Source organism: Eptatretus burgeri, chromosome 1, assembly GCF_056783735.1.
Source record: "Eptatretus burgeri isolate ZD-2024b chromosome 1, Ebu_testis_v1, whole genome shotgun sequence".
In the NCBI taxonomy this organism is placed as follows: Eukaryota; Metazoa; Chordata; class Myxini; order Myxiniformes; family Myxinidae; genus Eptatretus; species Eptatretus burgeri.
The window spans coordinates 144,945,721-144,956,150 of record NC_140961.1 but is presented as its reverse complement, the minus strand read 5'-3'; the positions used below and the strand labels follow the sequence as shown (position 1 = coordinate 144,956,150).

At 39.5% G+C, this 10,430-nt stretch overlaps 1 long non-coding RNA gene across 1 annotated transcript; it reads left to right on the top strand.

The window, feature by feature from the left end:
• Positions 1-5,947: 5,947 nt before the first annotated feature.
• On the top strand, positions 5,948-8,274 carry LOC147035683 (uncharacterized). The gene is made up of 3 exons (XR_015049386.1): positions 5,948-6,883; positions 6,981-7,175; positions 7,273-8,274. It is a non-coding gene; the product is annotated as an uncharacterized LOC147035683 (long non-coding RNA).
• Positions 8,275-10,430: the final 2,156 nt, after the last annotated feature.

Below are 10,430 nucleotides of genomic sequence, written 5' to 3'. Positions count from 1 at the left end.
CACGTGGGCTGATGCCGTCTGGACCGGTTGCAGAATCTGACTCGAGGTTTGAAAGCAAGCTCTCCACCTTGTCAGGAGAAAAGGATACAGAGTCCAGGGACAGTTGGGTGCGACTGGGTAAAGTGGGTAGAGATAGTGATGGGTTTAGGACACAAGATTTAGCTGCAAACACCGAGTTTAGACATTCAGCTTTATCACGTGTGAACTTGCAACATGTGGACATCTCTCCATTGCCTTTGTTTTACCAAGACCTGTTGCAAGCCTGGCAGCCTCTTGTAGTGCACTGAGATGTGGCTCACTACAACATCAACAACTTTCTGGACGAGCCTATCTTCTACAATGCACTTTTTCCGAACATACCTTGATCACGTGCTTGTATGCAATGCTTCATAAGCTCCAGCATGCGTGTCATACAAGATCTGCGGAACGAGAACAAAACATGGAAATTAGTCGGGCACATTGCAACTACCATTGGAATGCGCTCCTTAAGAACTCTCTCAGCTCGTCCAGGAGGTTCTACGTACCTCTAGAGGTTTGGGACTCCATTTTGATACCAATAACGCTGTCCCTGCAATCCATGTTCCCTTCTTTCCGCAGTTACGTATAAAATCACTTGCATTAACAGAAACTGTGATCCTGCCTTCCTCTCCACTTCCGAGTATTGCTAAAAAGTGCCTGCACCACCTTTGTGTTACCATGCTGTTAGGGTTAGTGCACAAAGTGCACAAAGATAGTTTTTGATCCTGATGGAAGGGATGTTGCCTTCGGGGTCCCCCCCCACCCCCCATGCCCAAAATTGACTGCCATGTATGTCCCACCGATTGTAAAACGGACTAGTGATATCTCTCAGAGAATCCTACATATGATTTTACGACGAATGTTTTATTACATCATGTTAATGTTTTAAATTCCATTTTGTGCCCCTTTTGTATGGACTCTGAAGATTTATATCATGCCTATTTTGACTGTGCAAGACTGACCCCACTCTTTACTTTTTTATCACAATTGAAAATTGTATTTTCTTTACGTACTTTTATTTTTGGACTGCCACTAAATTCCAAAAATGATGTTGAATTTGCTCTCGCCGATTATATAACAGCGGAAGGGAAACTAGCAATTCATAAAACAAGGAAAGCTAAATTTCTTGCAAACTCTTATGCTGATTACAATGTTTTAGCAGTTTTTCAAGCCCTTGCAGTGGCTAGATTACGTGCAGAATTATATTTACACCAAAATATAAATGATCTAGATCTGTTTAAGCAGAAATGGTGTCACAGGAATGCTTTGTGTAAAGTAGATCACAATCATCTTATTATTTTATTTTAACTGGTACTTGACCTTTTTATTATGTCTTGTTTTGTATGTTATGTGCAACTGTTTTTTACTAAGCTTGTACAAATTAAGGTATACAAAATTCAAAGTCTGTGTCTGTGTGTCTGTCTGTCTCTCTCCCTCCCTGCTGGCCGTTGGTACGTCGTGTGTACTGTCATGGCTGCTTCTTCCTTCATGTCATGAGTACCTGTCCTCTGTTGTGCTGGTTGGTGTTTCCACACTCCCCATTTCGTTGCTCTGTGTTCGTGGTTTTTGTTTGTGAGGTTTTTTCCCATGTTTCTTCTCTGTGTAGAGAAGAGAGGAGAGGAGATGAGGGGAGGGGAGGGGAGGAGAGGAGAGGAGAGAACGTATACACCTGCCCTGTGGAAACCACCACACCACATATACCTTTGTAATTCCTTGTCAATGTTATTTGAAATCTGCAGTATGCTCATCATAGAGCCACAATATATTTCAATAATATCTAAGCATGCCGAGTGGTCTCCACCTCCTCATTTGCTCCACTAACGGGTTTAATCAAAAGGTACTATGCTCTACTTCACAATCATATTGCATGTCGATCTGTGTCTCAATGAGGATGTAAAATGAAGTGAAACACACAAAAAAGAATGTTGCAGAACACATGATTGCTGTTATTCCTCCTCCTCTCATGACTGTGGTTGTTGTTGATTGTGTGCATCTTCTGTGTGCTATTATATATTTTCATATTGCTTCAGGAAGTATTACAACAGACAATTTGTGTGCTCCTTCAGAGTCTATCATGCTTTAATCTAAATTCCAAAAGATTCCTTCTGTCACTGTTTGAATTGCAACACAAAAGTTCGAGGTTGTGCTTTTTCTTTCATTCTGGAAAGATGGGCTTTTCAAAACTGGCATTTTTTGATTAAATGGACACAAATTTTTGTTTTCAGGTAAATTGATTGTTGGCTTTCCAACATGATTACGTTGGATAATACCTTGTGCGTTACGATACCTCAAACATTACTTTGTACAATAGTTTGTGACTGAAAAGAGGAAAATTTTCTGTTTCACAATGTTTTTTTTACTCTGAACTTGTGCCATCATATATGAAAAGGGAAACATAATGCACTCCACCTCCCTCAAAAAGAACATTCAGCAATACCACCGACTTCATCACACAACCATTATATAATTAAATGAACCTTTACGATGCCTTGTCAGTGTAATTTGAGAACTGCACTTTGCTCGACTTTCTCAGCATAATTTGAGAACTGCATTACATTTATCACAAGTTAAGTGTGTCCAGCAGTCTTTACCCGAATGGGACTAATCAAAATAAACCATGTTGTACTTGACAAATACATTGCATGTCAATCTGTGAGTCTCAATGAGTATGTAAAATTAAGTGAAAATGATTATTTTTAAAAAACACTTAGTTTTTCTTGCGATTGCTGTCAAGGACGTGGTTGTTGAAAGTGTACCTCTCCTGTGTACTATTATATATTTACCCCAACCAGAGAAGGTGGACAGAGGTGTTTTCACTCCTGCTTGTCTGTCTGGATGTGCACAGATTCAGAAGAAGAAAAAAAAAAACCCAACAAAAAATAAAAATAATAATAAAAAATAAATGAAGAAAAAAATTCGTGGACAGGTTGGGTGTGTGACGAGGAGAAATTCGTTCGATTTTGGTGAAGATCCGGATCCAGATTCGAGAATTTTTGAAGAGATTCTTCATGATTGAGAGATGGAGCCGGAAATTATATGTGGCACAACTAAAAAGGTTATGGATGGATTGTGACGAAACTTGGTGGACATGTTTGGTGTGTGACAAGGAGTACAGAACTTGAATATGGATACAAACAAACATGATATAAGAATGACCGAAGCTTTTCGTGCTGCACTCCTCAGAGTAAAAAATCGCAGCAAGTGAAGAAGGAACCGACCGCTCTGAACAGAGCCGCAAGTCGAGTCGGCCCGACCGATTGCCCGGAATATAGATCGCAGCCCGGATAACTCCGAGCGACGGGTCCTTGTACAAGAACCGAAATACGCCAATTGGCAGATCACGTGGGGGTAGGGTCGATTGCCAATCTTCAATTTACCTAACTACCCACATGATCAACTACCGGGGTATTCCACCCTCGACGGAACTCGTACAAAACAAACCGCCGAGGCGAGCTTGTCCGTGCGTGATTCCGAGAACCATCGGTCCAAATGTCCCCCTATTACGGCAAACCAATGGCTTTCTAACTCCCAACACACGAAATGTTCGGTCAATGAGGGAATGGATGCAACGAGCAGGTTTATATTTACACAAGGACATTTATTATAATGAAACACATATGCAATTAAATAAGGCAAAGCACGTATGCAATTATATAAGCAACAAAGGCACGACAAAAGAACTACAACCGTCTAAAAGCAATTATTAATGTACAGTCACTTACACAGTTTTACTTACGGGACTCGGCGCCACAACATTCATTCAAAAGAAAAGCAGGAAAAAGACCCCGTCAAAGGCAATGGGGTCAGACTGGACCTCTTGGGTCTTTATGGCGTGGGATTTTGCAGACCGAACGAGTCCCACAAGACCGTTGCAGGTTACCTGGACCCTCGTGGTGTCTGGCTTGGTCGACCCGCGATGTCCCGTCCCCACAGCAGCTAGCGAAGCCGCGGTCGAGCTCGGGCCTTCCGTGTGGCAGGCGAACTCTCTCCGGCTCTCTCCACACGAACTCGCTTGGGCGACCCGCGATGCTCCTTCCCCCATGGCAGCTAGCATAGCCGTGGTCAAGCTCGGGCCTTCCGTGTGGCAGGCAAGCTCTCTCCGGCTTTCTCCACACAAATGCTCTTGGGTGACCCGCGATGCTCCTTTCCCACAGCAGCGAGCATAGCCGCGGTCGAGCTCGGGCCTTCCGTGTGGCAGGCGAGCTCTCTCCGGCTCTCTCCACACAAACGCGCGGTTTGCACGACACAGCAGGCAAGGCTGCGCCTCCAGCTTGCGTCTCCTTTGCGACGCCGAGACTTCCACGCAGCTCCTTGGCTTCTGGCTTCCTCCCGACTCCCCAACTGCCGAAGCAAAAAGCTTACTCCTCCCACGGAACTCAGCACACGAACTCTGCCACGGAACTCCCACGAACTCAGCCCGACCACGGGACTCCCACGGGACTCTTTTCACGGGACTTCCACGAACTCTCGTTGAACAAAGAAAAGATGTCCTCTTTATCCTTTGCACCCTCTCCCCCGCACCCGGCATGACTCATGCCCTCGTGATCCACCCCCCGCTCAACCACGGGTGGGAAGGAGTTGTTGACATCACGGGATGGCAAGGTTCTTCTTTCTCTTTGCAGAAGAGGGGGAAGGACGTCTCCATTGTTTGCTCCCTAACGATTAAATCGATCTGCAGCACATCTAATCGATTTCAAAACATTTAAACAATGGAAGGTGAGCTATCGAGGGAACATGCACTTATCGACAAAGCTGATGAAGGGAACCCGTATGTTGTGTGTAATTGAATTCCAAATTCGGAACAATAAATATATATATATATATATATATATATATATATATATATATATATATATATATATATATATATATATATATATATATTATTCTAATACAAGCCCTGGGTGTTAATTAGAATATCAGTTTGATCAAGGAGGGGAGGGGGCCTTAATTAGAGACAATCCACAAATACACAAATATTTTTTTATTTATTTGTTTTATTATGAAGATACAAGTATTGTCAAGGGAGAGGGGTATAAATTATGCAGAATACGACACCACAGTGACTTGACCGCCGTCAGAACACACCTGTCGACAAAGCCGGGTCTCGGCCTGGCCAGGCTCCCTCTCCAGGCCACAGCTGTCCCAATTGTTTCACACCGAATGACGGGGGAGGGGGAGGTGGGCTATTATTAGAGACACCCTTGAAACATGAAAATTTTCTCAAAGAGGGGTAGGGGGACTTTATTAGAAGGGGGCCTTCTATTAGAATAAATACAGTATATGTGTGTGTGTGTGTGTGTGTATGTATAAATAAATATATAAATATATATATATATATATATATATATATATATATATATACATATATATGTATGTATAAGCCTGGTGTTGGTGTAGTGGTTATATTAGGGTAGCGGCTTGGGATCCAAAAGGTCCTGAGTTCAAGCCCCATTGGCCACTTGAATTGATACACTCCAGGAGGTTGACTCAGCCTGTCATCCTTCCGAGGTCGTCGAAGTGAGTACGAGTGTACTGGGCCCGGTGTATGCCCCGGTTGGAAGAAGTGTACCATATCCCTGTGTCATGAAGGGCGACCAGGGTTGCGGCAGGAAGGGCATCCGGCGGAAAGACTAAGCCAAATCACTATGCGGATCATACGAATGATCCGCTGTGGCGACCCTGAACGGGAGCAGCCGAAAGAAGAAGACGTGTGTGTGTGTTTATATATATATATATATGTGTGTGTGTTTATATATATATATATATGTGTGTGTGTTTATATATATATATATATATATATATATATATATATATATATATATATATATATATATATATATATATATATATATATATAGATATATATATATATATATATATAAGTAGGGTAAGAATACTGATTCTGGCTCACTTTGCCCCATGTAAATGAATGGGGGATTTTCAGCGATTTATATTTTTTTCCCTAAAAATAAATCCCCTTTTTATCCCAAGGTATATTTATTTGTCTCCCCTTTTAACCTGGAGGTTGAACCTCATTGAATTGAACACCTGGGGGTTGAACAGCTCACTCATTGAACCTATAAAGATTTGTTCATTCTCAAATTCCTTCAATAGTTTAATTTTCTTTGCACAATAATCCCCATCTAAAATATTGACAAACAAAACATTTGAATCTTTATATTTTTTAAGATACCCCATTTGTGCCATTACGAAATGATAAACTTCTCTTAATGCTCTTGTTTGACCACCTCCTGAGCCACAGGTTATTTTTTGTTAAGCCCCGCCCACTTTTCTTTAAGCCCCGCCCACTTTTGCTAAGCCCCGCCCACTTTTGCTAAGCTCCGCCCACTTTTCATGAGGTATTTTTCTAAGCCACGCCCACTTTTCCTAAGCCCCGCCCACTTTTGCTAAGCTCCGCCCACTTTTCATGAGGTATTTTTTCTAAGCCACGCCCACTTTTCCTAAGCCCCGCCCACTTTTGCTAAGCTCCGCCCACTTTTCATAAGGTATTTTTTCTAAGCCACGCCCACTTTTCCTAAGCTCCGCCTACTTTTGCTAAGCCCCGCCCACTCTTACATCATTTCCAGTTCATCTCTGACTCACAAAGAAATCACTAGAAAATTACAGGATGTTATGGTTTTGAAAAATTTCCCAATGAAGGCTTGCCTAGGCTTGCCCAGGGAATTTCCAAAGGAAACCACACCCACCAGTCTTTCTCTATAAAAGCTTCAAACCCAGGCTCCATTTTAAACATTTGTTCTTGCTGGCAATGGTGTTCTGTGTGCTTGTCTCGAACTGTCTGTCTTCTATGGAACTAAACCTTCAAGTTGATGAACTGGATTCAAACCTCTTATCTATTGAGGTAAGATTTTTTATTTTCCTATTTTCAAACTTTGATTGAAGCATACTCATTTAATAATTAAATAACTTAATTAATACATTATTATTTTCTCTCACAGGAAATTGTGTCTGAAATACGAAATGAAAATACTGCTTTTGCTACAACTTTGGGGGAAATTGTTGGCTTGGTTGAAGACCTTATGAGCGACCAAGACCTTGAGTGGGATGACTTTGGTGTTCCTTGGAACTCTCTGTCTTGTATGGAACTAAACCTTCAAGTTGATGAACTGGATTCAAACCTCTTATCTATTGAGGTAAGATTTTTTATTTTCCTATTTTCAAACTTTGATTGAAGCATACTCATTTAATAATTAAATAACTTAATTAATACATTATTATTTTCTCTCACAGGAAATTGTGTCTGAAATACGAAATGAAAATACTGCTTTTGCTACAACTTGGGGCGAAATTGTTGGCTTGGTTGAAGACCTTATGAGCGACCAAGACCCACAGAACGAGTTCGTCCTTGATGACCCAACCAAAGAGTTATACCTTGGAGACCAGCAAAATCCTGAAAAAGAGTTTTACAGCAATAGTACTCATTGTGAGTTATCAAGACAATACCCACTGAACAAGTTATACCTTGATGAGCCAGAATACAAGTTTTACCTTGGAGACTCACAAATTTTGAAAAAAATCAGTAAATGAGTTCTGCCTTGATGTTTAAATAACTACCTTGGAGACTTAGGAAAAGGGTTCTGCCAAGATGGTTCTAAATATGGGGCCTACCTTGGAGACTCACAAATTTTGGAAAAATCAGTAAATGAGTTCTGCCTTGATGGTTTAAATAACTACCTTGGAGACTCAGGAAAAGGGTTCTGCCAAGATGGTTCTAAATATGGGGCCTACCTTGGAGACTCACAAATTTTGAAAAAATCAGTAAATGAGTTCTGCCTTGATGGTTTAAATAACTACCTTGGAGACTCAGGAAAAGGGTTCTGCCAAGATGGTTCTAAATATGGGGCCTACCTTGGAGACTCACAAATTTTGAAAAAATCAGTAAATGAGTTATCCTTAAGAGACTTTGTAAGTTGGTTTTACTTTGAATACTTGAAATGTGGGTTCTGGATTGATAACTCACAATGTGATACATATCTTGGAAACTCAACGGGAATGTGGTTATACCTTGAAGACTTGGAAAGTTGGGTTTATGTTGGACACTTGAAACTTTTTTGGGGGCTTTTATTTATTTATTTATTTATTTATTATTATTATTATTTTATTTATTTATATTTTGGAGACTTTTGGAGTTGCTATCACTCTTTGGGATCTAAACCTATCGATGTAGTTCTTTGTCGGATGGTGCTTGATGGGAGCAAGATCAAGAAAGTTCTGGAAAGAAAGTGCAGACTTATACCCCTATTCTACGTCATCAAACCTGAAAGCCTTAAAAGACAGAATTGGAAGAAGAAAAAAAAACGTAAAAATATATATATATAGGTGGAAATCTCATTTTGAAAAAGACATTGTGTTGGGCGAGGATTGAGTTGGGGTTGAGATTTTGAATGTGAGGGTTGGTGTTGAGATTTTGAATGTGAGGGTTGGGACACACACACATACACATCAACAAACAAAAGTTAAGCCTTGACTATTCAGTTGAGGATTCTGTGTTTGGGGTTCACAGATCTAAGAACGTCCCCCTTGACACACATTATATACTGTTATACACCTCGGACTTGGCCCTCGAGTGTCCACAACGGTGTATAGTAGGAGGGAGTGAAGCGCCAACCTATTGCTCCCATTACACACACACACACAAACAAAAGTTAAGCCTTGACTATTCAGTTGAGGATTCTGTGTTTGGGGTTCACAGATCTAAGAACGTCCCCCTTGACACACATTATATACTTGTCCCTCTAGTGTCCACAAAGGTGTATTATCTGCTTAGTTTTGTCTTTTGTAATTCCTGTGAATAAAATGAACCTAAAATCTCTTCCCCTTCCAAATCATATATTTTATAAGTCCAAGGAACTGTATCTATTACATCAACAATTTTAAAAAGTTCTTTCGTCCATCGTTCAGTAAAACCCTTTTCAAAATGAGATTTCCACCTATATATTCTTACGATATCACCAACTTTGAACTTAGGTTTTCTGACATTAATCTCTTTTTCATATTTTAATTTTGTAAATGTTTCTGATGGCTTCATATTCGTTGATGTGTGAATCGTGTCATTATACTTATCCACAATATCCTGAATAAAAGATGACCATTGTTGTGAACCGAGTTGTGTGAATTTTTTATATAGTCTCTCTTTTAAGGTACGATTAAAACGTTCAACAACAACTGCCTTCCCTTCATTAAAGGTACTGTATAATGTAATACTGTTATTTTTTAGAAAATTCATAAATGTCTTGTTATAAAACTCTCTACCCTCATCAGTCCACAATTTCTTAGGTTTTCTCTTACTTTTATTAAATATCTGTTGAAAAGCTAACATAAGAGTATTACCTGTTTTGTTTTTAAAGGGACAACCCACGCATATCTACTCCTCAAATCAATAACGGTTAAAGCATACTTGTACCCCTTATCATTATTGAGTTCAATCAAATCAGCAGACCAGATATAATCAACTTCCTTGGAATAAACTTTCCTTCTCTGAAACTTTGTGAATATTGGTTTATGTAATTCATCAGCTAATTGCTCTTCAGTCTTAATGGCATCATTAGAGCCTATAAGTTTTTTGAATTTCCAAGTCCAAGTTTCAATTTAGCACTAATCATCTTCTTCACGATGAACCTATCAACTTTTTCTCTCAAGGTTGGATTTTGTATCAGAGACAAATTATATAACATTTCTCTATCGGCTTCATGCTTTTCTTCCAACGTTGTGGTATTCCCATAATCAATATCGTGTCTCATGCACACTTCATCAACTCTATTGATTGGTTTACTCCAGGATTTAGGATTGTCTGCCTCATCTAATCTTTTATCTAAGTTTGTGCCTGGACCACAGAAAGAATAACCTGGAAGATGTAATTCCCTGGTATTCCAGTAGTTGTAAATTTACTTCCTGATAAAAACTTTTGTATATCTCCTCCGAGTTTGTGTTTGGAGATAAATTGATTTTTTTGAACCACACACCAAACATATACCTTTTTGTATAACCCTGTTATTTTTACTTTTAATATATGAAATATTTTTAGTATTAGTTTTCTTTTTACATTTGAGACAATAACTCATTTATTTATGAGAAAAATTTCTGCAGAGTGCAAAAACCTTTTTAGTTTCCAACATGCACATTTGAATCTTAATTTTTAAAACATAAAGAATCCTTAGAAATGCCTTCACTCTCTCCTCCATTTATTTAAGAAAAAACTTGAATTAAAATGAATAGCTTGACGATGCTAATAGTTTTGTTGAAAGTATTGCAAATAGACTTGTTAATTCTTTGTATTCCTCCTTGGTGGGTTGAGTTATTTTCTGTAATACCTCTATTCTTTTTGAATCTCACTGGTTTCCATACTATAATATTTATTTATTCTCTCTCTTTCCTCCCTCTCTCTCTTC